The sequence below is a fragment of the Callithrix jacchus genome, chromosome 15 (assembly GCF_049354715.1).
Source record: "Callithrix jacchus isolate 240 chromosome 15, calJac240_pri, whole genome shotgun sequence".
Classification (NCBI taxonomy): domain Eukaryota; kingdom Metazoa; phylum Chordata; class Mammalia; order Primates; family Cebidae; genus Callithrix; species Callithrix jacchus.
This window is the reverse complement of record NC_133516.1, coordinates 25,866,712-25,872,747: the sequence shown is the minus strand read 5'-3', so window position 1 is coordinate 25,872,747 and position 6,036 is coordinate 25,866,712. Positions and strand designations below refer to the sequence as shown.

At 47.1% G+C, this 6,036-nt stretch overlaps 1 protein-coding gene across 8 annotated transcripts in view; it reads right to left on the bottom strand.

The window, feature by feature from the left end:
- The window catches only part of GASK1A (golgi associated kinase 1A), an 86,366-nt gene that overhangs the window by 175 nt on the left and 80,155 nt on the right, over nucleotides 1-6,036 (bottom strand). For 6 of the 8 annotated variants that reach the window (XR_013527238.1, XR_013527237.1, XR_013527239.1 and 3 more), the window contains 4 exons: nucleotides 5,379-5,464; nucleotides 2,672-3,067; nucleotides 361-519; nucleotides 110-244 (listed from right to left, as the gene is read on the bottom strand). The gene's annotated coding sequence lies outside the window, so the exon portion shown is untranslated. Of the gene's footprint in view, nucleotides 1-109; nucleotides 245-360; nucleotides 520-2,298; nucleotides 3,068-5,378; nucleotides 5,465-6,036 lie in introns of those variants that run through there. The other 2 variants (XR_013527240.1, XR_013527235.1) reach the window with 1 other exon arrangement.

The window sequence follows — 6,036 nt, the reverse complement described above, 5'->3', positions numbered from 1 at the left end:
AAGCCTCGAAGTAGGTGGGAGAGGTCTGAGGGGAGCTTCCTCCCTGAATCCACAATAGGTTTTCTTAGGCTCAACTAGACATTCAGACTCACAAGAGGACAGACCATACCTGGCATCAGAGGTGCTTAGAAGGATGGAGATAGATGCTTAGTGTGCCAGCAGGACCATGCCAGCAGTTCCCTTCCACAGGAGCAGTCCTCACGTCAGTAGTCCTGAAGGCCACCTTGGTTCAGAAGCCCATGCCCTATAGGAGTCAGTGTGTTTTCAACAACCCGCAATCAGAGTTCGCAGGGCCCCTCAAAGGACATGCCCAGTTAGGAGTTTCTGCACTTAGGGAAGCCTAAGGCTATGGTTTCTTACCAGTTGGTGTAGGTTATTTGTCCCTCCAGTCCAGGTGTAGTTTATCAATCAAAAACTCCCATGGCCGGTTTTGCCTGATACCGCACCTGACATTCAGCTAACGCTTGTCTGGCTTCCATGGGAGCAGGGCTAGAAAGTTCGCCCAAGGTCAAGTCTGCCCTGAAGAAAGAAGGAGTTTTGGTCTTTTTGTTGTTAGAGAGACCTGCTGCAGGTCTGACTCCTGTAAAGGGGAGTGGGAAAAAAGCCGGGGAGGGGAGGTGGAGCGTCAGGCTGTAGCTCTGTGCTTTCTATATGGCACACCTTTTAACCAGGCTGATGGGGAGTTCTTGAGCTGAAGGTGTCCATTAGATAAGTATCCCCACCATGCTAATCAGCTGGGAGCCGCGGTGGGAAATGTGGCCTCTGCATCAGTACCTTGGTGAATTCGGCACAGCAGCTGGGCCATCCATGTTCTCTGCCACAGGAGATCTGAATGATGCATTTTCATGGTCGCCATGCATCCTTATGTCATTCCTTTTACCCAGAATATCTTTCTCCCTAACTGTAGCTTCCATCTGCCACCACCATAAAATGCCATGAGAACCACACATCAAGACGTAGCTCAAAGCCAGAGATCTCAGATACTGCTGGGGCTAGGGGAGTGAAATGGCACAACCACTTGGAAAACCATTTGGCAGTTTGTACTAAAGCTGAGCACTTAGCTGCCCTATCTCTCAGCAATTCCACTTCTTGATATACACCCAAGAGAAATGAGTGCTTATGTCAGCAAAAAGACATGTCTTAAAATGTCCACAGCTCTTCTCCTAATAGCCAAACGACATAAGTGTTTCAAGTGTCCATCAACAGGTATATTCACGCAATGGACACGATAATTTTAAAAAGAATGAAGTGAACTTTCAGACCACATTGAGTAAAAGAAGGTAGGGCAGACGTATTGTATGATTCCATTTGTATAAAGTCCTAGAACAGGAATACAAACTTATGGCGATGGAAATCAGAATGGTGGTTACCGGGAACGGGGGTAAAGACTGGAATGGACACAAGGACACCTGGGGGTTGCCATCATTGTGGTCTGGTTGGTGGCTGCACCGTGGACATTGAGAAAAGTCATCCTGCTTACATGTAGATTAGTACACTTCACTCACCTCCGTGCTTTCTGTGTGGCACACCTTGATTAAAAAGGAAGACCACTCAGCACAAGGGCCAGCTCTCCTGAAAACCCAGTTTGTCTCACCTACAAAGCCCTAACCCTGCTGGTCCCACCACGGTCTCCAGGGAAGCACTTACCTCTCTGCAGATCATTGCTCACAGGCTGGGAGCTCAGTGAGGGTTTGTGACATGTGGGTCACAGCCAAGGGAAAGCTCATTGAATGGTTCCTTGGCTCCATCAATACATGCATCTCTGCTTTTGTCCAAACTGTCTTTTTACAAATTGGGAATCTGCATTATGTGAAACTTTGCCCCCTTTTTTTTCTCTTTAACATTGTAACATGAACACTTTGCCTTGTCACTGATGACTATTCTTTGGAAACAAGACTTTGGTTAGCTAGAGAACATTGTGTAGAATCCCTGGGAAATCAGCCTCCTTCCCCCAGGCTCCGTGGAGGAGCTGGATTTATGCCCAGCAGCCCAGGCCACCCCTTGACAGCACTGAGTAGTAGCAGCATTTTTTCTTTTACTGCTGCTGCTTTAAAAAAAAAAAAATTATTGGTGTTTATGATGAAAAAGACAGATCTTCTGTGTAGTTACCTGAGTTTTGACCAATACATACATCCATGTAACACACACACCCCTACATGATAGAGACCCTCTCTATCATCCCCATATTCATAGGGGGATGAATATATAATTTCTTGTGACTCATACATATATGTATATATATAGTTATTCATATATAAATATACAGAAGTGATAAGAGCTTATGTAACATTAAGGGCATTTACATTTCTCTATCCTGTTTATTATAAATCTTCATCTTAGCAATCAAGAGCCTGACAGCTGAGGTCTGGGATACACAAGCAGCTCTAGACCAAAGCCTGTCACAAGTAACCCAGTGGGTCCCTGGGCCAGAGCTCCTCAGCCTTTGGCCTCTGCTCCTCTTCCCCCTGACCCCCACCATGAGTCAGCTCTGAGAGCATCCTGTTGGCTGCAGGTGGGGTGGCAGTAGGGGAGTGCCAGGTCTGGGCAGGGGGCCCAGATGGGAACTTAAACCCACAAGGAATGCTTCAAGTGTTCCTCAGCCCCTGACCAGCCTCCAGCTGTTGCTACTCAGCCACAGCCTGATATAGTCAGGCTGTCCAAGTGTACCAACCTCTGCACCAGGCCCTGCTGGACAATCCGTGTGGCCCACAGCTGACGGAAGATGTAGTTAAGCAGGGTTTCCACCCTTCAGGACAGGAGGGCAGTTTCAGGCCTCCGAGTAGTCCTCTTCCAGATGCAGTGAAGGACGGAAGGGAGGCAGAGATGTGCTGCCACCATTGGTATCTGCAGGAATGCAGCCCTGCACCCTCCCAGCCCACAGTGCTGGTGACGATGATGGTCTGGCCAGGCCCCTGCAGTCAGCACCAGAGTCAGTGAAACAAGGCAGCATCGGCCTGTGGACCAGCATTGTGGGCCTCCCTTCAGGAGGGTGCACGTCGTAGGGTCCAGGTCCCACCCCAGCGGCAGCATAAAGCCAGGCTTGCAATCAGCTCTGGCCACACTGAGCCTGTGGGAAAGCGGGCGGGCAGAGTGAGTTACCTTAAAAGGACATGGGGTCAGGGATACGCAGGCGGCTACTAGGCTGTGTCATTTCTGCTTTCATTTTTATATATGAATTTTTGAAAACCAAATAAATTCCAATTAACATTTTTAAAAACACACCCCTTCCAAACAGCAGTATAGTCAGAAAGCTGTGTGTGTCCTTTAATCACAGAAGTTTCATTTCTCTTTTCAAAGAAAAAATTTCATGAAGTCACACACAGTTAATTTAGAATTTGAGATAATTCTATCCTGGGTCCTTGGAATAAAAAGTATAAGAAGATGTAATCTTTGCCTCTGAGAGCTTACATCTAGTGGAAATAATCAAATGATGTGTTTTTGAGTGTTGTACTTTCAGACTTTTGACTGGTTCAGGTAGGTTAACCTTTTCCTAGGGTTACTAAATTTAGCAAACAAAAGTAAGGTACACCCAATTCAATTTGAATTTATGATAAACAATATTTTGAAATACTACCTTTTCCTAATGGGGTGGGGTGGATTACTGTATAACCATCAGGGTAATAATCCCTCAGTATCCCCAAACCATCCCCACTTTCCAAGTTCAAATATAGAGACATTGGTGGCAAGGGAAGACTCAACCACACTTCCACTAAAACAAGAAATAGCAACACCACCAAATGCCAGCAAACATGCAGAACAGCTGGGTTTACATTCATTGCTGGTAAGAATGTAAAATGGTACTCTGTGAAATAGATGAGCAGTTTCTTAAGAAATTGAACATATACTTACCCTATGACTCAGAAATTGGACTCCTGGGCATTTATGCCAGAGAATTGAAAATTATGTTTACCCAAAAGCCTGTACACAAATGTTCCAAGCAGACTTATTTGCAATAGCCAAGAACTGAAAATGACCCAGATGTCATTCAATGGGCAAATCGTTAAACAACCCGTGGCACATCCATACCATGGAATACCACTCAGCAACACAAAGGAGTGGGTTACTGATACATCGACAACTTAGGTGGGTCTCAAAGACATTGTGCTGAGTGGAAGAAAAGCCAACCTCCAAAGTTTACATGCTGGGTGGTTCCATTTATGTAACGTTCCTCTTGAAATGATAAAATTATAAAAGTGGAGAACAGATTCGTGGTTGCCAGGGATTAGGAATGGGAGAGAGTGAAAGGGGTAGGTGTGATCTTTGTGGTGATGAAACAGTTCTTTACCTTGATTGCTGTGGTGATTGATGAATGTACACGTGATTAACAGGACTGTGGAATCACGCATATTGTACCAGTGTTAAGTTCTCGGTTTTGATATTGCACTACAATTAAGGAAGCTGTAACTATGGGAGAAACTGGGTGAAGGATACACAGGACCTTCCTATACCATCTTTGCAACTTCTGTGAATTTTTTTTTTTTTTTCAAAACAGAAAGTGTTTAAGAAATCCTTGGAAGATCTAGGGGAGAGTGCTCCAGGATAGGCCTCAATTCTGCAGCCACCACAATCCTGGAGGCTGCTGCTGGGGCTGTGAGCTAAAGAACCACAAATGGAGCTGGGATCTAGGGATCACGATGCTGTCAGCAGTGTCACAACCTCTCAACCATCACAAAGCTGGTGACTGGGCACTAGAATCACCGTCCAGCCACACCCTGCCAGCCTCCCACTCTTGGGACCCAGAAAGCTGGCAAGTGGATACTGAAGGCTGCTCTAGAACACCTCTCATCTCCACCACTTTGCCTGTGAACTGAAAATAGCTAAAAGGCACAGGAGGATGTCCACACAGGAGGACGGCCCTCCCAGGAGTACATCCGAATGGTAGAATCTAATTTGCATCCAAAGCCCAGCTGCAAGGGAGCCTGGGTAATGGAGTGTGCAGCTTTTTGGTCTCAGCAGTGCAGGAAGTCTCCGTAGAAGGAAGGTGGGGTGGAGATTGGGCACCCCATCCCTGACATTCACCATGGTCACTCGCCAGAACTAGATGTGCCTTCATGTGGGCAGCAGAACTTCCATGTGGGCAGGGCAGAGAAAGGATGCATTCATTCATTCCTGATGTGAAAATCATCCAAGATGCCTGGGATCCTAACCCCACTGTTGTATGTGGGTGTGTGATAACAGGACTGTGGAATCACACATATTGTACCAATGTCAAGTTCTTGGTTCTGATATCATACTACAATTAAGTTTTAAATGAAGCAGCAGTCATGAGAACTGGCAATCAGATGTCCAAGAAGCAGGGCACCCTTAGCATTCCCTTTAGGCCCAGTTTCTTGGGTCATGCTCCCTGTACCCAAGGTGATGCCCAGTGCAACACTCACCTGACACATGGACATAGGGAGGCAAAGCTCTGTTTCCTGGTGTTATTCAGAGTCTGTGGTATACAATGATCCCATGGGAAATGTTGCTGGGAAAACACACACAGAAGACTGTAAAAATCTATATCCTCATATCCATCAGCTTTAAGTGACTTTACTAATACCTACACCTTAAGGGGCCCTGGGCCTCCACTCCCGGGTGAACCAGGGACCCTCCAGAGCTCACCCACCTCAGCCTGCTCTGGGTCAGGGACATGCCTGTGGTGGACCTCTCACTCCACCTACTACTGTCTCCCTGCACCTGCCTCAAAAGGCTAGATGTTCCCTAGGAGTCCTTACGAGGAGCTCGGTCCTACAGTGGAATTTTGGACACTAGCAGTAGGTCAGCAGGGTCAAGTTAGACTTCCTTAGCATTTCTCAGATCCTCGCATGTGGCTCCTTCTCCATCTACAAGTAATCCTGCTTCCTTCTTATAGGCCAAGCCCCTTCCCATTGCCAGCACCCCTCCAACCAACACCACCTCTGGGGTTCCCTAGTCCTGACTCTACCATCTCCCTGACAGGTGCTACCTCCTATGCCCTACAGCCTCCCAGGGTGGACACTGCTGCAGTCCAGTGCTCTCCCCTACCCAGCCTCTTCCAAGTGCACTGGACCCTTGACC